Raw genomic sequence first — 23466 nt, 5'->3', positions numbered from 1 at the left:
GACGACAACAGAAGCAGACAAAGAAACAAGACACAGCAAATAGACACAGAGAACAGACAACCGGGGGAGGGGGGGAATTAAATAAATAAATAAATCTTTAAAAAAAAAAGAAAGAAATTTAACATTGATATAAAGCTTATAGTTTATATTCCAATTTTTTCATATGTCCCAATGATGTCCCTTTGGGCTTTTACTACTCCCTTGTTAGATCCCATCCAGGATCAGGACCATGTATTGCATTTAATTGTCATTGTCTTTAGTTGCTCTTTTTTTCTTTTGTAATCGTGGGAATATATATGTAACATAAACTTTCCCATCTCAGCCCCTCCCAAGCATACCATTCAGTGGGATTAATCACATTCACAATATTGCAGTACCTTCACCACCTTCTATTACTAGAACTTTCTCATCTTCCAACACAGAATCCCTATACCCATCATACATTAACTCCCTATTCCCCCTACCCCACCACCCCTAGCAACTTGTATTCTAATTTCTGTCTCTATGAGCTTGCATATTCTCTGATATTTTCTTTGTAGTTGCCATGGAGTTTAAATTTTAACATCTTACATCTGTAACAACCTTGTTTGCTTTGGTACCAAATTAACTGCAATAGTATACACTAACTTCTTGTACCCCTCAGTCCTATACCTTTTTAGGTAGTTCTTGTTTAAAATGACATGTTTGTACACTATGAGTCCAAAACCACTGATTTATCATTTTATTTTATACATTTGCCTTTTAGATCCTGTCGGAAGCAAAGAGTGGAGTTACAAACTCAAAATACCAATAGTACTGGCATTTATATTTGCCCATGTCGTTACCCTCACCAGAGAGCTTCATTTCTTCATGGAGCTTTTTTTTTAAAGATTTATTTATTTATTTCTCCACCCTCCCTCCATTGTCTGCTCTCTGTGTCCATTCGCTGTGTGTTCTTCTGTGTCTCCTTGTATTCTCATTAGGCGGCTCTAGGAACCAATTCTGGGACCTTCCGGAGTGGGAGAGAGGCGATCATTCTCTTGCACCACCTCAGCTCCCTGGTCTGCTGCATCTCTTATTATTTCTCCTCTATGTCTCTTTTTGTTGTGTCATCTTGCTGCGCCAGCTCTCCACGTGGGCCAGCACTCCTGCACAGGGCAGCACTCCTGTGCGTACTCCACGCAGGCCAGCACTCCACATGAGCCAGCTCTCCACAGCTCTCCACAGCTTTCCACAGGCCAGCTTGCCTTTGCCAGGAGGCCCTGGGCATCGAACCCTGGACCTCCTATATGGTAGACGGGAGCCCAATTGGTTGAGCCACATCCGCCTCCTTCTTCTTCATGGAACTTTGATCTATTACCTAGTGTCCTTTCCTTTCAACCTTCAGAACTCTCTCTGGCATCTCCTGTAGGGCCAGTCTAGTGATGAAAAACTCCTTCAGCTTTTGTTTATCTGGGAATGTCTTAATCTCTCCCTCATTTTTGAAAGACAAGTTTACCAGATATGAAATTCTTGGTTGGCAATTTTTAAGTGACCTTTTTCTCAATTAGGCATTTGCCCTGTTATACTGCAGTCCTTTAGCTGTTTTCTGGAGCTTTGAGAATGATGTTTCTCCCAGTTCTTGATGGTTGTACACAGCTTCTATGGAGGAACAGAGCCCTGAAGCACCTCACTCCACCAGCTTGATTGGGGCCTATTTTTTTCTCTCTCAAAATCCCCCATCCCCACCCCCCACAAAATTGTATTCAAGAACCCCAGGGTTCATGAACTGAATGGATCAGTCCTAAATGAAAGACAGCCCTGTGATCACTACCACTTGGTCAGTACTGAAGTTAGGCATTGCAAGGGGTGGAGTGATGCCCCAGGGTTATCACTCTTTATATATATACGGCTGATTTATACCTGTGGACCCAGCCATTGTCCCAGAGGGAGTCCCCATGCCACAGTGGCTCCAGTTGAGACATATACCACCAAACCTATTGCTGCAGATTGTGTTTTCCAAAAATGACCACAGTGATATTCCTGGCTCCACATGTTCTCTTAGAACCCTGCCAGCCCTCCTTCCAAAAGGCAGAGTGTAAATCCTCTTCCCTTGAATATGGGCCAACTCTAGTGACTTCCTTCTGACAAATCAGATGGGGCAGAAGTGGCACTGCATGACTTCAGAGGTTGAGATACAAAAGGCGATGTAGCAGAGAGCAGATGTAGCTCAAGTGGCTGAGTGCCTGCTTCCCATGTACAAGGTCCCATGGGTAGCTTCCAGCTCTAGCTAAGGTCTCACCAGCAGCCTACATCAACTGGCAGACGTGAACAAGTAAGCCCACAGACAATTTCAGCCGCCAGCCTTTGAGTCTTCCAGCTGAGACATTGTGGAGCAGTGACAACCCGTCCTGTGCCATGATGGAATGGAGGGCTCACAGAATCTTTGAGCATAATAAATGGTTGGTTTTGCACCACCTGAGTTTTGGGATAATTTGAAGCCATAGTAACTGGAACATCCACCCTTCACCTGGGAGTGTTTCAGCCCTGCCATTGAGGTCACCAGTCCAGATGCCCCCTTCTTCATTGTTTTTAAAGGTCTAGTCAAAGGTCAATCTTTGGGAGTGGATGTGGCTCAAGCAATTGAGTGCCTGCCTCCCACATGGGAGGTCTCTCCTAAAGAAGACAAACAAACAATGAGCAACAGAAAACAAGCACAAACAATGCGCAAAAAAACCCCACAAAAACAACCAGCACACAGATGAGGGAGCCATCTCGGTGGGGTGGGGGGAGGCCAATCTTTGTGAAATCATTCTGGTAACTCCTAGGGAGAATTCATCTCTTTGTCCTCTGTTCTGACATGGTATTTGTCATTGTGTTTGCCTCCCAGCTAAGCTGTGAGCTCTCTTAGCGCACTGAACCTATATTGTAAGTTTTTAATTTTTTTGAAGGTTTACTTTATTTATCTCTCCCTCCCCTGCATTGTGTGCACTTGCTGTGTCTGCTCATCTTTGTCTTCTTTGTTTCTCTAGGAGGCACTAGGAACCAAACCCAGGACCTCTGATATGGGAGGGAAGTGCCTAATCGCTTGAGCCACCTCTGCTCCCTGCTTTGTTGTGTCTCTCCTTCGGTTTTTCCCTTGTGTCTCTTGTGTCATCTTGTTACCTCAGCTCACTGTGCCTGTGCATCGTGCCATCTCACCAGCCTGCTTGTCCTCTTTAGGAGGCGCCAGGAACCTCTGCTCCCTGCTTTGTTGTTTTTTCTCTTGTGTCTTTTGTTGCATCATCTTATGCCAGCTTGCCTCGCCTGCCCATCGTGCCAGCTCACTCTCTTCTTTAGGAAGCACTGGGAACTGAACCACAGACCTCCCATGTGGCTCAATCGCTTGAGCCACATCTGCTTCCCTATATTATAATTTATCTCTTAACAGGCACCTGCTATGTGGCAATGGCAATTGTTCTTAGGTACACACTGTAGGAACCATAGAATCAAAGTTCAAACCTCTTGCACAGTATAAGATGTTTTCAGTAGACATGGATGTGTATGTATGTATCTTTCTTTAAAACTATTCCTATGTGATCTATTATTTATGAGTTTCACCAAAAAGTTGTGGGACACATACCAGAAACTCAATACTGGAAGAAGCTTTAGAGATTATTTCTAGACAGTTTCATCTCTTCCTTGGAAGAGTGAAAGAGCCACAGGAGAGAAATCACACATGCACAGAATGTGAACGGCTTCCCTTTCCTTGCATGTGTCGATCAGAGCCTTTGAATTGAAAGTTTAGCCCATGATCTTCCTCACGTGCTCCCCCTCATGTGGCTTCTGGTTGCTTTGGCTCTGCCAACGGAGTCCAATGTGGTCGAAATTCATAAGACTCAAGTTTCACCCTCTACACGCCTTTCGTGGTAGTCCTGGACTTGGTAACACCTATTCTGGAGTGCCAAAGCTACCTGAGTACTTGGCTTGGAGAAAGAATGCTGAACCAGGAGCTAGAAGTCCTGGATTCATGTGCTTCACTGACTATGTGGCCTTGGTAAGTCATTTTACTCCCAAATTCCACTCTTACTGTCCCCCAAAGTATCTTCAGGCATTCTACCTATTACAAATACATTCAGAATTTTTATACTTACAGAATATTTGTGTTCCTCCTCTTCTCCTCAGATTAAGGCTGTCATTCATTCTCTTATTGTGAATTAGTTTAATCAGATGGCAAGAGGATGTTAGACAATTTTGCCATATGGAGAAGGCAGGCCTAGAAGAGATTAGGAATGAAGGAGGTAGGGCAAGGAGAATCTTTGGTAAGCAATGTTACACTGCATTGGCTTCTAGGAGCAAGAGAGAGGAGTGAGGAGCTGGGAGACTGCCAGACAAGTTAAACTATCTTTGCATTTGTACAGGAATATAATCATGAAAATGACCTAAACTAGGTTGCCTTTGTGAAGTAGAGGACTGGTACCCTTCCTAGACAGAGTTTAGGGCTTGACCTTGGGGCACAGGGGTTGGATCAGAGACCTCACACCTAGTTCTATATTTTCCGAGACCACAGCTATCGAAGGTAGGATTAGGCTCAGTTGATTATAATAGAGGCCCTGAAATAATGACTAAATAAAAGTTTATTACATAAAAGAATTTTATAAGTAAGCAGTCCAAGGCAGCTCCATGGTCATAGGGGACCCAGGCTCTTTGCAGCGTTCTATTCTGCCATCCCTAGGCTATGGGCCTAATCCTTATGGTCTAAAGCAGTTGCTGGAGCTCCAGTCATCACATCCTGGTTCCTAGGAACAGAATGAAAGGAAAGGAAGGCGCACATGCCACCTCCCTTCTAAGACTTCCCAGAAGTTCCACGTAAAACTTCAACTTACTCATTGGCTGTAACTTCACCTAGCTGCAGTGGAGTCTGACAAATGCAGTCTTAACTGGCAAGTAATGTGCCAAGTTAAAAAATTGGGATTCTTTTAATTTGAGAGAGAATTGGTGGGTAGGTATTCAGTATGCAGCCAGAGCCTTCACTATACCAGCCTAAAAGCTGGTGGCTGTCGTTGTCACTAGGAAATCCAGCTCATTCAACCACACACACATTCCATTAGCATTTATCAAGCAGTCACAATGCAACAACCACTTTTACTTTAAAACTTTAATTCATTTTGATGTGTTGTATATAAAGGTGATAAATTTTTTGTCCTATTCATTCAACAAACATTTATCTAATGCCAGTAAGTGGCAGGCACACTTGAGATGCAAAGATAAGACATACTTTTTTATCTTAAAAAGCTCATAGTCCACTGTTTTTTTTCTTTGTGATATGAAACATATTCCACATGCTTTGGGTGAGTTTGGCCCTACACCTCCTCCAGGCACTTGGGTGGGCACATGACCCAGGCTTGGGCTGTCAGAATCTCACTTTCCTGATAAAGGTCATTGACTTGGGCATGAGCACAGAACTCAAGCGAGCCAATGAAAACCCTCCATGGGACTTTTCTGCCGGAGTTCTCAGGAAAGAGTATTTCTACTGCCCGTGGTTACTAAGTTGAGACCCTAAAAGTATGGAACTGCTGGTGAGCACCTGCTGGAGGCAACTGGGTATACTTGAAGCCAAAACTTCAAGTCAAGCAGAGTCGATGGATGGAAAGAAGAGGGCCTGGTGATTGTTCATCCTTCAATCCAATCATGACTCAAGCCAGATCCACCTAGGACTTCCAGTTGTTTGACCAAACATTCCCTCTTTGCTTAGGCTAGTTTGGGTTGGTTTCTGTCACTTGCAACCACAGATCCTGTCTAGCATTTTTCACAAGACAGAAGTTACTGCATAGAGGAATGTAAGATGGTATCTTTGCCTTCCATTGTCATCAGTTCCCATTTTACCCCGGAAGTGGGAGACAACTGTCTAAATTATCAGATTATTTGTGCAGGAGTTTTCATCCATTTCCCAAATTTGGGTTCCCTCACTTTATTAGTGCTGCTGCTGCTACATATAAGATCCGTGCCCTTACCCTACATGTTCACATTCTTAAAATAGCTGTGATCTTCTGCAGAAGGGAAAATCTCCGTCATATCTTGTGGGGGAAGGGAGGGGATCATGACATTTTAGGCCATGCTGAGAACCTAGAAAATATGGAATACAGTGTGAATATCTATTGTTTCAAACTGAAGGGAACTGTTTCCCCTAAAGGAAAAAGTTTGATTTAGTACTAAGAATTGAGCAAGAGAAACATCTGTCCAATGCCTTCAGCTGAGAAATGAATTTCATTAGAGGAACAGTGATTGTCTATTGTTCCCATTGGTTGTTCTGGTTAGGCTGAGACCTGATTTTCACCTCGATTCTCACAGTCGGCATTATTACTTCCCTTTACGTAACTTTTGGGAAAAAATTCAATTATGAATCAGATTCTGTTTTTAGTTCCCACCAAAGAGAGGTCACCCCTCCTTTTTTTAATACAATGAGAACGGACTCAGACTTAGATCAAAATACTTAAATCACAATGGAACATCTTTTAGGCATACGGTTGAGTCCTCTGCTTTTCATTGTTTCAAATCTGAGATTTCATGACTGTTCCCTTCCTAATTTAGTAGGGAATACACCTGCTGCCTAAACCTTTTTACCTTCCTTTAGCTCAGGCTTCCTCTTTCAGTTTTAACCCGAGATATGTTCATCTTAATCTATTTGTGGATTAAGAAACATACGTCAAGAAAACACCCATTTTTTGGCAGACACTGAAGGAAAAAAGAAAAGGGCAGAGTCAAATTTATAGCAAATTGAAATTATCAAATTAAAGTTATAGCAGTCACAGCAGTGAGCCTTTCCTTCTGAGATAAGACTCTTAACAAATTTTCATTTCTTAATGAAAGAAGCTCATTATCTTCATTTCAACCTAAGATTTTCACTTCTTTATGCTGTTTTTGGCGTCTCATTTAACATCATTTTCCTTTACAAGAATGAATTCTTGGGGATAAAGAGTTCTTTATCCTCTCTCCAAGCTTTCTTTTTTTTTAAGTTTTTTTTTTTATTCCTCTCTCCTCTCCCCGCCCCGCCCTGTTATCTGCTCTCTGTGGCCATTTGCTCTGTGTTCTTCTGTGACCACTTCTATCCTTATCAGCGGCACGGGAATCTGTGTCTCTCTTTGTTGCATCATCTTGCTGTGTCAGCTCTCTGTGGGTGCAGCACCATTCCTGGGCAGGCTGCACTTTCTTTTGCGCTAGGCAGCTCTCCTTGCAGGGCACACTCCTTGCGTGTGGGGCTCCCCTACGTGGGGGACACCCCTGCGTGGCACGGCACTCCGTGCGTGCATCAGCACTGTGCTGGGCCAGCTTATCACATGGGTCAGGAGGCCCGGGGTTTGAACCTTGGACCTCCCATGTGGTAGGCAGACACTATTCGTTGAGCCAAGTCCTCTTTCCTCCAAGCTCTCTTTAATTGTTGGAAAGGTGAAATAAAACTAGATAGAAACCAAAGCCCCTATGTATGTTCATCATTACATACATTTTTTTTTAAAGATTTATTTAATTCCCCCCCCGCCCGGTTGTCGGTTCTCTGTGTCTATTTGCTGCGTCTTGTTTCTTTGTCCGCTTCTGTTGTCCTTTGTCCGCTTCTGTTGTCCTTTGTCCGCTTCTGTTGTCGTCAGTGGCACGGGAAGTGTGGGTGGCGCCATTCCTGGACAGGCTGCACTTTCTTTCCCGCTGGGCGGCTCTCCTTATGGGTGCACTCCTTGCGCGTGGGGCTCCCCTACGCGGGGGACACCCCTGCATGGCAGGGCACTCCTCGCGCGCATCAGCACTGCACATGGGCCAGCTCCACACGGGTCAAGGAGGCCCGGGGTTTGAACCGCGAACCTCCCATGTGGTAGACGGACGCCCTAACCACTGGGCCAAGTCCGTTTCCCCATACATACATATTTTTATGGCTAAAATTACATGTTTTTGTTCAACTGGTGCTATCAGTGAATTTGACATCAGACTCTGCCATGGTACAACATTATACCGAATTATTCCGATTGATTTTTAAGGGGGAAAAAAAAGGAGAGTGAGAGAAGGGAGCCTACCTCTTAAAACAGTCTACTTTTGAACATTTTCTTTGTCCAAAGTCCAAACTCTTAGCCTAACTGGTGGAGGTGAGCAAAACCTACTCACCTCTACTCACTTTCTACTTTTTTTCCCCCAAACATCTGAAATAATGGAAAGATTAAATGGTGTTATTTGGTGCGCAGATTTTTTTGGAGTGGGAAACTCTCTAAGGACATATCCTGTGGTGGAGGGTGCTAAACTAAAGACGATAGAGCTGATTCTGTGGAATCCACTGATCTCAAGAAATTGCCTCCCTTTTCCAGGCAGCTGCCTTGCTTTGTAAGAAGCCGCTAAGAGAGTGGTTCTTGCCCTTGGCCACACGTTAGAATTACCTGAGGGCGATTTAAAAAATTCTGATGCCCAGGCTGCACCTGACACCAATTACATCAGACTCTCAGGGGGACTGGAGAGGGGAGCCATCATTACTTGTGTATAGCTCCCCAAGGTGGAGAATCCTGTGCATAAGAGAAAGAGCAGATTCTATTGCTCCCCCTGCCCGCAGCATCCTAATTTTAAAATTTTAACTTTTTGTTCAAGAACAGTGCACAAACTTTCAAGGCTGAAGTACCACACAATCCACATTTAACAGTCTGATAAATAAAAGAGCAAAGGTCTTTCAAGGAGCAAATGGATAAAATATCTGTACTGCAAATCAATATGTCCCCAAGTCGAATTTCCATTAAAAATCATTTCTTCCATCTTATGAATGGTTGCCTAAATATGGCTTATGTATTATTTCTCACATTTGCATAGAACTTTACACTTCAAAGCGTGCCGGTCTGATCTCATCTGGGGTATCCACTTTGAGATTCCCACAATTTTTCTGCTAGTGGTTTGAGTATTGAATGCTTGTGACGCACTGTAATGTTTACCATTTTAATTCTTTTTAACAGTCCAGCCTCCTGGTCTCCTTCTACCTTTGATGTTAACTGGCTAACGCTGTGGTTCATTTCCTGTTGTTTGCAACTTTAGAATTAAACACAGAAATGAAGTCAAAGAAATTGAAAAACTTAGGTCATCTGTTCCTGTTGAGGTCTGCAGCTGTGGTTCTAGAAGGTCACAGTCGCCCCCCCACACACATACACACTTCCCCCCACCCCTATCCCCCACCCCCGCAAATGGAGGCCTCCCCTGCGGAGGCGGGTGTTATTAAGGCTGGCCCAAGGCTCACTCAGCAAATGTGCTGTCTGGGCAAAGGGTTAGTTTTTCCTTTGCTGAATCACATATTTTGCTGCTTGGGAAATGTATTTGACCGAACTCAAGTGGAGAATTTGTCCCAGTTGACTTAGCATGTAAGGCCCTGTCCTTGAATGTCCTTTGTCCCTGAGATACAGAAAGGGTTGAATCATAAATAACATGGTGCAAGTTTGCTTGCTGTTGGGTGGGAAGAGGCAAAGAGGAGGAGCTGTGGGCGATTTGAGTTCTTCTGCAGAATTTGGAGTCAGAGGTACTTGCTTTCATCTCAATTTATGCATACGTTCAAGAGTCCAAGGTCATAAACTTGAACACACACCTCACAAATTTGCTGTGCAGATTAAAGGAGCTACTGTGCGTTGTGTGCAGTAAACGTTGCTTCTTAAGCAGACGCAGAGTGTGATCGCTTATTAGAAAAACATTTTGGTTTTATAATTTCTGCCACAAGAAAAGAATTGAACAAGGCTTACCTGGACCCCCACTGCCTGTGCACAATGAGTGGCAGAAAAGAACCCGAACACGGCCTGCTATCAAGCCATTTAGGACTCAGCTGGGGAGAAAAGCTACACTCCTGTGACATAATAAATAATATAAGGCAGTCTGTAAGTAGGGGCTTGTAGTTCTGAGTGGGGACTCATCTCTTTGAGCTGGGGGTGGAGCTTGAACTGGGAGTTTAGGGACAGAGAACAGAGTAAGGAATTCCAGAAAGGAGAAACATCAGGAACCCTTGTGCCATCTTCTGGGTGCTTGGCTCTCATTCTCACAGGCCTTGCCTGCATTTTGCAGCAGGTGCACCCTCAAAGCAAGACAGGTGGCAGCCCCGGGCCCCAAGCTCCAGCCTCACAGCCTGTGAGTTAGAATTTAGCGGGAGCTGTAGAATCCTGGGAGCACTCTGCTTGGCTGAGAGCGGCGGCCCTGAGCCAGTTCCTGGGGGTGGGGGCCTGGCAGGAGGAAGAGGGGCAGGGCATCATGCTTGATAGCCTTCCCCGCCCCAGGACCACACAGGGTGGTAGAGGAGTCCTGCAAATGATCAAAAGCGGGGAGATGGGGGAGTGGGTGGCGCAAAGCCCAAAGTCACTACAGGCTATAATATTTGGGATTTTGTTTGCTTCCCAGAGTGCAAACTGAAAATTTGGAGTGTCCCATCCAAAACCAGCAACCAAAGCTCTGTGTGGCCCTCTGCAGTATCGACAGGATTCTGCTTTAGGGTTATTGTCATACAGGCACCTATAAAAACACTTTCAAAAACGCTCAGTATGTGGCTCATCTCTCTTCCCTACCTCTCAGCGCATTTTCTCTGTTTTTCACAACCCCATCTTTCCCCCCTGCTCTCTTCCCTCGCCCTGCCAGCAAATCATGTGGTTATATTTCGAAATGTCCCCTCTCTCGTCTCGTCTTCCTTTTCCTTTAGACTTTTTTTTACCATGTCCTGTTTTGGACTTTTTCTAAAACGAAACACTAACAATGAAAAACTTTCCTAAAAGTTGTGAGGATGTTGTGTGCAACATATCCTGGGAAAATGGGGGCTGTTACCCCTGGGGTCACCCAAGGCTTCACTCAAGAGTACAGTGGGAGCATGTAGATTGTGATGAGGATGTGATTCTGTTACGAAGAGGAGGAAGTCGGTACCTATCCAACAGCATCAGCCAGACCATCTTTAAAAAGAGATCTTCCATATTAAAAAATAAAAAGATTTTTCTCCAGTCAGAACAAATAATCCTTCTAAACTTTTAAATAATCCTTAAAACATATTTGATAAACTATTCTCAAAATATGCTTAAGTATGTTTTGTGGTCTTTTTTGTTTATTTTCAGTACTCAAATAGTAAAGCAAAAGTTTCTCTGAGTTCTGAAGATAATGTTTTCTTAACAGGAAATGAAACTGCTAGTGTTCCACAAAGCAGACAAACTACCTAATTTGATGAAGAAATCATGCTGATTCACCAGAAGAAAACTGTCTTAAGTGTAATCAACAGAACATTTGTAAGTGTTTTGAAAATCAAATTTCCTGTAAAAAAATCAAATTGCCTTATAGACAAAGTCATATAATGGTTCACAATTTAAAATCTATTTTAAGAATTTCTGACTCTCTGATTACAAAACATATGAGATAGTCCTTTAACATTTGGGGATACGGCTGTTGTAGCTAGAAGTCGAAAGAGAAGTCGCTAGAAAATTTTAAGATTAATGTCAGGGGAAACGGACTTTGGCCCAGTGGTTGGGGCGTCCGTCTACCACATGGGAGGTCCGCGGTTCAAACCCCAGGCCTCCTTGACCCGTGTGGAGCTGGCCATGCGCAGTGCTGATGCGCGCAGGGAGTGCCGTGCTACACAGGGGTGTCCCCCGCGTGGGGCAAGGAGTGCACCCATAAGGAAAGCCGCCCAGCGCTAAGGAGGGAGCAGCCTGCCGAGGAATGGCGCCACCCACACTTCCCGTGCCGCTGGCAACGACAGAAGCGGACAAAGAAACGACGCAGCAAAAAGACACAGAAAAAAAACAGACAGCCGGGGGAGGGGAGGGGAGGGGAATTAAATAAATAAAAATAAATCTTTAAAAAAAATGTAAAAGATTAATGTCAGGTCGTATATTCTGCTTTTTATTTTTTGAGAGTCTATTTTTTATTTAACCCAATTAGAAAGTTGCATAGCTTTACAGTGTCAAAGGTTTGTTTTGGTTTTTAAATATCTACTTTGTTTTACCTCTGAGTCTTCCGAATTATTTTTTAAATTATAGCTTACAATTATTGCAATATGTTTTATAACTTCCTTCTTTACACCCATGTCTTTCTCTACTATGTATGGAAATAGGAAAACAAAATACTAGAATTCCCAGGTTCCTTGCAGCTAAGGGTTGCCATGTGACACATCCTGACCAATGAACTGAAGGCAGAAGTGCTTGGAGACGGCTTTTTTTCAGAATTCAAAAAAGCAGAGGAAAAGCTGTGGTTTTTGCCCATTGCCTTCTCCCTTTCCTTATGTAGAAAAAGGAAACTTTTCTTGGAGGTACAGGAAGTGACATTGAAACACAAAGCTGAGGAGGAAGAATTAACTAGGTGATGGGGGAACAGAGATCTTCAAAGAAAGATGATGCTGTGCCAAGCAATTATATTTAATAAAGAATGATTGAAGGACTGGATATCTGATGTGTCTGTCTTTGAATCCTCAAAAGTCTGCTCGTTGGATGAGGGGGTTATTCTAGCTCCAGGGAGCAGAACTAAGGCCACAATTTGGTGAAAGGAAACAACAGAGACCTTTCAACTCCAAGCTACTTGAATTTTTTTTTTAAGGGTGGTATCAGAGATTGAACCCAGAACCTTGTACGTAGGAAGCAGGTACTGAACCACCGAGCTACATCCACTCCGCAATGAGAGTTGGGTTTTTTGTTTGTTTTCTTGTTTTTGTGAGGTACCGGGATCAACCCTGGGACTTCGTGCCTGGGAAGTAGACCCTCAACCCACTGAGTGACATCCTCTCCCCTACTTGAAATTTTTAACAAATAGAGCTTTCCAAGTATACTTTGAGCTATTATGTAGGTAGTAATTTCCCATCACTGAATGTGTTCCAGTAGATGCTGACTGATCCCCAACCAGGTACGGTAAAAAGTGGGAGTCCTCCATTAGTGCAGTGATTGCACTAGTTCAGTTTCCTTCAGACATTTTTGCTCACATGTTCCCTAAAATGATTTTGAACAACTATGCACCCCCTCACTTAAAAATTTTGTCTTTTTCCCCCATTTTTCATTTTCCCGCATATCTTCCAAGTTGACATCTAATTTCTGTAAAGTTGTAGGTTAAATAGTTGCAAAGAATGTAATTTCTGGTGTACTGTATATTATACATATGCTTTAAATAGCTCTTTATTGCTTCAAAATTTTGGCACAGCTCATTTTACTCATTCAGTTAACAGAAAGTGCCTGCCCTGTAGCCTACAGACAAAGTCAGTCCTCATTGTCAAACCAATCAGCTAAATCCAACTAACTTTTAAAGACTTGTGCAAAATGTTAGCCCTCTCTCTGCTCAGTACACTGACATGATTCTTGCCCTCATAGAGCTTGAGAGCTAATGAGGAAGATAGATCTTAATCAAAGAATTGCAAAATAAGCAGCAAATCACAACTGGGACAAGTACAGTTAAGAGGCACAGGGTATTTGTAGAATGCACAATAGGAGGAGATGGACAGTAATCAGGGAGGGCTTCCTAGGATGTGATGCTTGAGCTAAGAAATGAGGAAGGGTAGGAGTTTAATTAGGTGAAGGGGATGGAGATCTTCAAAGAAATTCTTCATTTATTTAAACTGAAAAAAATACTTAGATGAGGCAGTTTGTCTGTCACCTGGGTAAAATAAGTTGCTGTCCCCATCAATATTTTTTTTGCCATAGCTCTTCTCGTTTTAGGTCTTAAGAAAGAAAATGATCTGTTCCTAATCTGGAATAGAATTATTTTTTTTAGGAGGTACTGGGGGTTGAACCCAGGACCTCATATGTGGGAAGCAGGTACTCAACCACTGAGCTACAGCTGCTCCCCGCCCTGGAATAGAATTTTTATGTCTGATGTAATGTACACTCTCTTTTGGGAGGTAATAGGCACTCCTGATAAAGTGTTTGAGTAATCTCCTTTTGGAAGGTTATGCAATTCCCAGCTGACTGACTGCTCACACTTTTTTTCCTGTAGTTCCTTTATTGTACCCTTTATCTCTTTACCAAACCAAACCAAATAAAACAAAACAAAATCTCTTGACCAAGAGTGAAATCTTTGAATTGGCTTGCTTGGGAGCCTCTTTGTGGAATTTGAAATAAAACCTTGGCGGGTGCTCCTAAGCAATCTTAGAAGCTGCTTAATATCAGGGAAACTCTTCGCCACAGGGGTTCTTAGCTAAGGGTCCATGAGCATGAATCAAAATGCAAAAAAAAAAAAAATTCTTGAGGGGACATGTTGGTGCTGGTGTGATATTTTTATTAAATAATACACAGTATATGTGAACTTAGGAAGGGGTCCGTGGTTTTCACCTGACTGGCAAAGGGGTCCGTGGAACAAAAAAGGACACCTTAGGAGCTGAGAATTTCTGAATTATTCCTTGGTTTGGTGCTCACAGGTTTGTATACCTTGTAGTACGGCACTCTGCCAAGATTCGGGGTCGATGAGAGGTACACCTTTCTTGGGCAAGGTGGGAGAAGGGCAGTTATGAAAGGGGATATTGCAAGGGGAACCGGGTATGACCTCGGAACCTCAGGAGCATTCTTCAGCAGATCATTTCTGGCAAGAGTATAGATGGAAGTTGAGGTTTGGAAACTAGAGTCATTAAAATTCAGTCTCCTGGAAAGTTCTTATCTACCTCAAGTGGCGAACGTTTCTTAGTTTGAAGGCTCTGAACTAGATGACTCCAATAGGCTTTGGGCCACAGGTTTAGATAAATGATGGCAGAGAGTGACTTATCAGTGATCATGTCGGCCAATTAATTGTAAGGGCTCTGATTGGAGGTGTCTGGGTCAGCATCCTGCATCTTACCCTGTTTCCCCAAAGCCTACCCTTCTCCGTGGCTCCTTCGAGGTATAGAGTGATTATTGTTCAGTGGTAATTGGTTCAGGAAGATCATGAGGTACTTATTAAAAATAGTCTGTAAAAGGCAGACCTTGATAAAGTAGATTAGGAAAAAACAAACCACTCTGAATGTTGTCCCCTAGGTTTTGGAGCACATGAAACCTAAAGGGATTTGTTTTAAAAGTTAAATCTCAAATCATTATCATTTTGGACCAGAATGATTGTATAAATTTCATTAGAAGAAAGGCATATTCTTCAAAAGAATACTTTTTGTTTTGCCTTTTTATCACTTGCAAATGTAGACTTTTAACTTCTCACTTCCCTTTTTTTTGGTCCAGATCTTAAGGGGAGATCGTTCCTTCCTACAAGTCATTACCAGGAAATACCTAGGTTTGAAAACATATACTTTGCCTTTCTCCTTTGACTTGTAGTTCGAAAGAATAATAAACTTCATGAAATTCAAACCTAAGACAATATACCGGAAAAATACTAACACAATAACCTGGGTTGCAAAACGTGTTTAGCAAGTTCAGCTGGTGGCTAATTACAACCTGCTTCAAAACCTTTTAAAACACAGACTGGGATATAAACCATACTCACCACCACCTAGCTTCTTCTCCCGTCAGGAGCTTTCTCTTCACTGCTTCTCTGGATGTCAGCGGGAACGTACTTCCCAGGGTTCTGTCTGGTCAAGTCCACTGTGGTGTCAGTGTCCATGACCATGGCACGACCTTTTCCCTCCCACCCAGGGGGGGTGCAAATAGGCTAGGCCGACCCTCTGTAGCAGTTCCTGCAAACAGCGCATCTGCATGACTCCTTAAGTGTTTTAGCCCCTCTGGGAGCTGGGGTGCCATTGGGGTGGGGGGCCAGGGGGTGGTTTGATTTCCCTCAGTGTTTCACGGTTTAAGTCTGATACAGAGGAGTTAAGTAGCATTGTTCTGGACAAGACAAAAGCAGAAAGCGAGATTAAAGACAGAGCAGGAAAAGGTAGAAATACTGCCTGACATTTGACTTGCCTGTAAGAAAATATTGAGCTGGCTGAACATTCTGGAACATTAGCTGCATATTCCTTCAGAAGTTCCTCAGGGTTACCGCTATTATTTCTTTTGTCCAGGCTTGTTTAGAGTAATTGTCAGCTAGTACTCTGTTGGTGGATAACCATCTGTGAGATTTGCAGGAAACAAGGCCAGGGTATAATTATAACATAATGCTATAACAACATTGCACAAGACTGCTTTAGTACTATATGCCAGAGTACATAATGACCATCTCGCTGACAGGCATTTGGATGGTGATTAGTGTTGGATCACGTCCGGCAATCAGGCTTGAAGCCAGAGAAACTGGAAAATGATTTTTGTTTTTCAACTCCTTGGAGGCCCGTATGGAAAATTTAAGAGCGCAAATTGTTGTTTCTAGTAACAGAACTCATATATAATTCAAGGAAGAGAAAATGAAGCCAGGATGCCACTTGTCTTGCCTCGGTGGTGCCTTCAGTGGAAAAGCCGAATTTTCTTGCGGAGCTGGCTGAGAAGCGTTGAGGCAGGGAGTGTTTGGTAGGAAGCCCACACCCACTCTGGCTCCTCAACACCTAATCTTTTCTGGATTACAAAGAAACAGTCTTAGCCCCAAAACAGCACCAGTATTTACCGACTGAAGGCCACCATATATGGTTAAATGAGACAGAGGTTTGTAACTTGTGAGATGTACCTGGTGCACCACTGCCCAGTTCAAATCTCAACTCCACTGCCTTCTGGTTGTATAACATAGAATAAGTTGCATCACCCCCTAGCTTCCTCATACACAAAGGGATGGCTTTGTTTTAAGGATTAAATGACATAATCCATGAAAACACCCGGGGTATAGAAAGCACTCCATAATTATTAGCCTCCCCCAATTAAATTGTGGCTTCAAAATGGGTATCTGCTATAAGTAAAGACATTGCAGTATATATGTTACTGCAAGAAGGGAAAAAAGAAAAAAAGAATGACCTTATAGTTGATTTTCGTCTGCAGTTGCCCCCTAAAACTGGTGCTGGTTATTCAATTCACTTAACAGGTTTTATTAAGTGCCCACTGTGTGCCATGCATGGAACGAGGCCCTGAGGGTACAAAGATTATGGGGCATGGTCCTTGCTCCCAAGATGTTCACAGTCAAGGGAGGTAAACACTTTTTTTTTTTTTACGTTGTTATGCCAAAAGCATAAATAAATAAGTAAACCCGAGGTCAAATAGTTTAGATCAACCGCGTAGAGAAGTGGCAGGAGTGTGATAGAGGAAGCACACATTTGTGGTTGACAGCAAAGACCTGCTGCACCCTCTGCGGCGCATCCAAGTTGCTTGAACCTCTGTGAGCCTCCATTTCCTCTGTCGAGACTGTATTTTTAAAATCCCTTTTCCTTTTCAGGTACTCTTAGCTGATGGGTCCCTCATGCAGAAAAACAAATATAGCACTCTTCCTATGTCCCCGCACTCATCCATACTTCCTGTTTGGGGTTAGCGCTGTCATTTAGAATTTATCATCCTTTGAGAGGCTCTCTCACCTGAAACTACTGGCCACAAGAGTGTGTGAGCTTTTGTAACCAATAGACCAACTTGTCCAGTGGCATGCTGGAGTCAGCTCTTGCTGGCTCTGGAGAGCCTATTGTTAAATAAGAATTCAGGAATTTTGCAAGCCAGTGGTTAAACCATTGGCAGCCTGAAATCAGCCATGGTGGAAGTATTACGCCATGGTGGAAGTATTTACACCATGGAAATCAGCAAACACTACAAATCAAGGCTCCCCTCCCTCCCACTCCCATCCACACAGCTGGTTTACCAACACAGCACTTTAATACCTTACAGGATCATCATGGGGATTCACGAAATATCAGAATCAGTGTCTGGCACATAGATGCTCAGCATAGGGCCACTCTAAATATAGCGCATAGAATATATTAATGTATATCCGGCCTATCCAGACTCATAATCTCATTTAGTCCTCACAGCAATTGTTTGAGGTAGTTTCTTTATCCCATCCCGTAAATGAAAAAGAGCCAGAATCTGATTTTTTTTTTCCACTCCAAGTCAAGTGTTCTTTCCACCAAACCCAAAATGCCTCTGGACTGTTATCCCACCTCCCTGCAAACAAGGATCATTGTCATGATGCATCCAGCTGTTTTGAAACCACTTTTTTGTTGTTGTTGATTCATGGGATGAAAGAAAGCAATGGGTTAACTCCCTTTGCAGTGTAAGCAACTGAGGTAGAAGGAGGCAGCCCTGGCCCATCGTTGGTGCTCCAGGCCCATTTGGCAGCTCCTGGGCACCTTCCATGAGCTGAGCCATAGGCCTGAAGCCGGAGGTGAATGCCACTGTTTTCAGCCCCCACTGGAAAGGATGTCCCTGCTGTGATCATGTCATTATTAAAATAGAGAGCTGTGAAAGCCACCTGCTCCCAATAAAGGCTCCCCCTGAGAACCTCTGAAGCCCAGAATTACCCAGCCATTGACGTTGTGTCTGGGGTAGGAAATTTACAAGATGAGCCTGGGACATCTTTAAAAAAATTTTTTTTTAATTTTTGAAGAAGCTTTAGATTACATAAATGATAGATTGAAAATATAGGGGATTCTCATATACTTCACCCCCTCTCCCTCCCACACTTTTCCCCATTAACGACATCTCTCATTAATGTGGTACATTTGTTAGAATTGATGAATATTTATTGAAGTATTGCTACTGACCACAGTCAGTAGTTTACATTATAGTTTGCACTTTGTACCGCACATTTTTATAGGTTTTTGACAAAATGTATAATGGCCTGTATCCATCAATGCAATATCATTCCGAACAATTTCAATGTCCCCTAAATGCCCCATGTTACACCTATCCTTCCCTCTCCCTCCCCTCAGAAACTCTGTTGACTACTTCCTTTATATCCATGTTACAAGATCTTCCATTACCAGAATAATAATAAGTCTACTTTAGTCCATAGTTGCATTCCCCCCTTATATGTGTTCGTTCCTCAGTATTGAAGATTTTAGGATGGTGACGCCCACTCTCTCTGATTGAGTGGGGCTTATACCAAGCAAGGAAAATAACAAAGGCTTTTGGGTTTGTGTCCAAAGGACTCTGGAGCCGACTTGAAGAAGCCCTCACTGGACAAATAAGGGAAATCTGAGCTTCACTAAGAATAATAATGACAATGGGGGGAGTGGATGTGGCTCAAGATGTTGGGTGCCCACCTCCCACATGGGAGGTCCTGGGTTTGATTCCCGGGGCCTCCTAAAGAAGATGAGCAAGACAGTGAGCTGATGCGAAGGGCTGGCATGGTGAGCTGACACAATGAGATGATGCAACCAGATGTTTCAATGAGGAGACACGGCAAGCAGGGAGCAGATGTGGCTCAAGCAATTAGGTGCCTCCCTCCCACATGGGAGATCCCGGGTTCAGTTTCCCGTGTCTCCTAAAAGAAGACAAGTGGACACAGAGAGCATACAATGAACAGACACAGAGAGCAGACAGTGAGCACAAACAAGGGTGGGGGAAGGAGGAGAAAATAAATAAATTTTTAAAAAACAAATGATGGGAGGCGGACTTGACCCAGTGGTCAGGGCATCCGTCTACCACATGGGAGGTCTGCGGTTCAAACCCCGGGACTCCTTGACCCATGTGCAGCTGGCCCACGCGCAGTGCTGATGTGCGCAAGGAGTGCCCTGCCACGCAGGGGTGTCCCCTGCGTAGGGGAGCTCTATGCGCAAGGAGTGCACCGCGTAAGGAGAGCTGCCCAGTGTGAAAGAAAGTGCGGCCTGCCCAGGAATGGCGCCACACACACGGAGAGCTGACACAACAAGATGAGGCAACAAAAAGAAACACAGATTCCCGTGTCGCTGACAACAACAGAAGTGGATAAAGAAGACGTAGCAAATAGACACAAAGAACAGACAACCGGGGTGGGGAGGATGGGGAGAGAAATAAATAAATAAATCTTTAAAAAAAAAACAAAAAAACAAAAAAAACCCCAAATGATGACAATGGATTGAACCCCAGGAAATGTTAAACAAACCTAATAAGAAGATGCTAAGGAACCCAATTCATTATTTTCAAAACTAATAAATAAAAGAGAAGAATCAAGCATTCTATCTTTTCTAGATGAGCTGTACCTTAGTAACAAATACAAGATGGGGGAAAATTCTCTTTATAAAGGTATCTAGCCAATAAATGAAGAAGAGATGGTAAAATATTATCCTAATTAATGAAGGGACCTAGGTATTTATATTAACAGCTGCTAGCATTACAAAAGAGACCACCAGACATTATATGCGTATTGATGGTTAAAAAAAATCAGCTATGAAATGTCCTTGCCAAACAAATCAAACCTGAATCTGATCAAATTTGGGTCCCAATAGGTAAAGTCTTACCTCTAACACCTTGGTACTTTTTTTTTAAACAAACAGAAGCAGGCGGTGTTGCATATTAGTTATGGCAGTATTTCTCAAACTTGTGTAACACGGACCCCTTTTTTTTTTTTTTTTTTTCACCTTAAACAACAAAGTCACTTTATTGATGATTTCTCTGCATAATACAGAGATGCATGAAGCATTTTGAAGAAATGACATGACACCTGGCATTTTCCTAAAAAAAGTCCATTAAAAATGAGGTTAGATGAAAGAATATTATAAAATGAGGGATCATTTTTGAAGCTGGAAACAAGTAATGGGGTCATGGTATTTCTTTCTTTTTTTTTTTTTTTTTTTAAATTAATTTTTTTTTTATTGACTTTGTAATAATGTTACATTAAAAATATATATGTGAGGTCCCATTCATCCCCACCGCCCCCACCCCCCCTCTCCCCCCCCAACAACACTCGTTCCCATCATCATGACACATCCATTGGATTTGGTAAGTACATCTTTGGGCACCTCTGCACCTCATAGACAATGGTCCACATCATGGCCCCCACTCTCCTCCATTCCATCCAGTGGGCCCTATGAGGATTTACAATGTCCGGTGATTACCTCTGAGGCACCATCCAGGGCAGCTCCATGTCCCAAAGACGCCTCCATCTCTCATCTCCTCCTGCCCTTCCCCATACCCATCGTCCACCATGTCCACTTTTCCCAATTCCATGCCACCTCTTCAATGTGGACATTGGATTGGTTGTGTCCATTGCACCTCTATGTCAAGAGGAGGCTCAGATTCCACATGGATGCTGGATGCAGTCCTCCCATTTTCAGTTGTAATCACTCTAGGCTCCACGGTGTGGTGATTGACGGACCCCTTTTAAAGGCAAAACAATTTTCACAAATCCCCAGTGGTGATTGAAATTATTTTTATCATATTACTTATTATAAATATGCAGCTAGATGTTCTTTGGTTTCAGCACCGTATGGAGTGGGATGCCACAATTCTCCCAACATTTTTCTTGAAAAGCCCTGGAGAATGTTCTCCTTTATGCAGTGTGATGTGACTTCACTCGGTCTTTGCTTGGCAAGAGCTCGTTGTTAATGACTCGGTGTCAAGTTGAGCAGAAAACAAACCTAAATGGTTGTACTTGCAGTTGTTTTCAGGATTCACTTATAAGGTGATTGTCTAGCTCGGTGGTTCTCACCCCTGACTTCCCATTGGAATGCACGTTGAGATATAATCAAATTTAGAGGCTTTCAGGGTGGGCATTGTTATTTTTTAAAAATAAACTTGCCAGGTGATTCTACTGTGCAGCCAGTACTGAGAACCACTTAGTTAGATGATACAGAAAAGGCTTGTAATGATTTTTCTTTAGAGTATAATCCAAAAGAAATGCAAACTTAAATCACTCTTAGAGAGAATGTGAGGCTCTCTGAGAGCATGGCAGTGAACCCCCAGGGATTTGAGAATCTGTTTGAGGTTTGAGTCCCAGGCCTACTTGTGTGGCCTTGGGCAACTTAACCTCCCTGAGGTTTACTTTTTCATTATAAAAAGAAACTAATAATAGTACCTACCTCAAAGGGTGGTTGTGAGAATTAGGTGAGATAATGTATATATTAATATAAAGCACTAATCATAATGCCTGGCTCCTAGTGAATGCTTAATAAATGTTAGCTCTTATTATGAGCTATTATGTTGATAACCATTTGGAATCTATTAAAACGTTTGCTGAGCAGATGTGAACCACAAGAAAGAAAGAGGCAATGGGGAATGCGGTGCAGGGAGAACATTATGAGGAAGGGCATTTGGTGGCCTTTGATAGGTGGAGACCAGAGAGGCAATGATGATGGGGTGGGCCCATGAAGGGTGTGGGCTGGCTGGCAGGCTGAGCGGTAGGTAGGTAACAGCCGAGTGGCTTCAAGCCTGACCTGAAAGCACAAGGAAAAGGGATGAGACTGGAGCACAGAGTCACCCTGAGTTGACCACCTACAGGAAGAGATGATGAAGAAGCAAGAAAATCAAGAGGGTGCCCTTTAAGCAATCAGACACAATTCTAGGAGCAGATGTGACCACCTGCAGATTCTGAAAGGGAGGCCAAGCCTGCTACAGTTAGGGAGGAAGCTGCTTTACTGCGAGGAGGAGACCGTGGCTGGCTTCCCAGGGCACTGCTAGCTCCTTCAGTTGCTGCTGAGCAGTCACGTGCCTCAAGGAGCCGTGATAAGTACCACCTGTTCTAGCCCTGGCAGCTCAACAGTGGAAAGGAGCAGCACAGGATGAGGTAGAGTAGATTTAGGGCATTGATAAATCACTAGGTTTCTTCTGCATTTCTGTGAAAAAGACTCTCTACTTTTCTCTAGAAAGGCTGACAAGTGGAATAAGCGGTTGATGATTTGGGGCTCTGGTTTGGACCGAGACAGACCTCAGCTCTGCTTTCAGTCCTTTTAAACAGTTTTTAAATTTTTCTTTATTTTTATGTCAGGGGGAGAGTGTGAATACAACTCCCCACCAACACAAATGATGCAGTCACACGTTTCCCCCATGTGGGGAAATCATAGGGGTCAGCAGATCCCCAGTGCAGGGGCTGAGCCTCACCCTGGGAAAACCACCTTTGCGATCACTGTGTTTCCTCTGCCAGGTAAGTATTCAGCCCTTTCTTCAATCAGATCCGTAGCAGGATGCCATAAGCCTATGCATTGGCAAGCCCAGCAACTTCCTGTTTCAATGTATAACAATCTTTTAAAATTTCTTTCTTTCTTTCCCTTCCCCCTTGCCAGTTTTCTGCTCTCTGTGTCCATTCACTGTGTGTTCTCGTGTGTCCACTTGTATTCTTGTCAGTGGCACCCAGAATCTGTGTCTCTTTTCGTTGCGTCATTTTGCTCTGTCAGCTCTCCGTGTGTGCGGCGCCACTCCTGGGCAGGCTGCACTTTTTTTGCACAGGGCGGCTCTCCTTACGGGGCGCACTCCTTGAGTGTGGGGCACCCCTACGTGGGGGACAACCCTGTGTGGCACGGCACTCCTTGCGCGCATCAGCACTGTGCGTGGGCCAGCTCTACGCGGTTCAAGGAGGCCCGGGGTTTGAACCGTGGACCTCCCATGTGGTAGGCGGACGCCCTATCAATTGAGCCAAATCCGCTTCCAGTATAACAATTTTTGATTTCATAAGTTTTAGGGACATAATAAGCATTGATGTGGGCTATGGGTGGAAAGCTCTTTGTCTCTTCAGAAATAACTAAGCTGTTTGACTTGTGTCTCTTCAGAAATAACTAAGTTGTTTAACTTGTGAGTGTGAAACGGTAAGAGGCTGCAGTCCTGCTCTTAGGGACCAGCAGGCTCCAGTCCC

At 43.5% G+C, this 23466-nt stretch overlaps 1 long non-coding RNA gene and 1 other non-coding gene across 3 annotated transcripts; both read right to left on the bottom strand.

The window, feature by feature from the left end:
* Positions 1-706: 706 nt before the first annotated feature.
* LOC139437975 (uncharacterized) lies at positions 707-15917 on the bottom strand. 2 transcript variants are annotated; one of them, XR_011647865.1, is made up of 3 exons: positions 15765-15917; positions 4092-4213; positions 707-2634 (listed from the first exon to the last, which is right to left on the bottom strand). It is a non-coding gene; the product is annotated as an uncharacterized lncRNA (long non-coding RNA). The 2 variants fall into 2 exon arrangements; XR_011647866.1 differs by lacking the exon at positions 15765-15917 and adding an exon at positions 15349-15447.
* Positions 15918-22604: 6687 nt separating this feature from the next.
* Positions 22605-22769, bottom strand: LOC111761253 (U1 spliceosomal RNA). The gene has a single exon (XR_002794667.1). It is a non-coding gene; the product is annotated as a U1 spliceosomal RNA (small nuclear RNA).
* Between the last annotated feature and the right edge of the window lie 697 nt (positions 22770-23466).

Source organism: Dasypus novemcinctus, chromosome X (assembly GCF_030445035.2).
Source record: "Dasypus novemcinctus isolate mDasNov1 chromosome X, mDasNov1.1.hap2, whole genome shotgun sequence".
In the NCBI taxonomy this organism is placed as follows: domain Eukaryota; kingdom Metazoa; phylum Chordata; class Mammalia; order Cingulata; family Dasypodidae; genus Dasypus; species Dasypus novemcinctus.
This window is presented reverse-complemented; position numbering and strand designations above follow the sequence as displayed.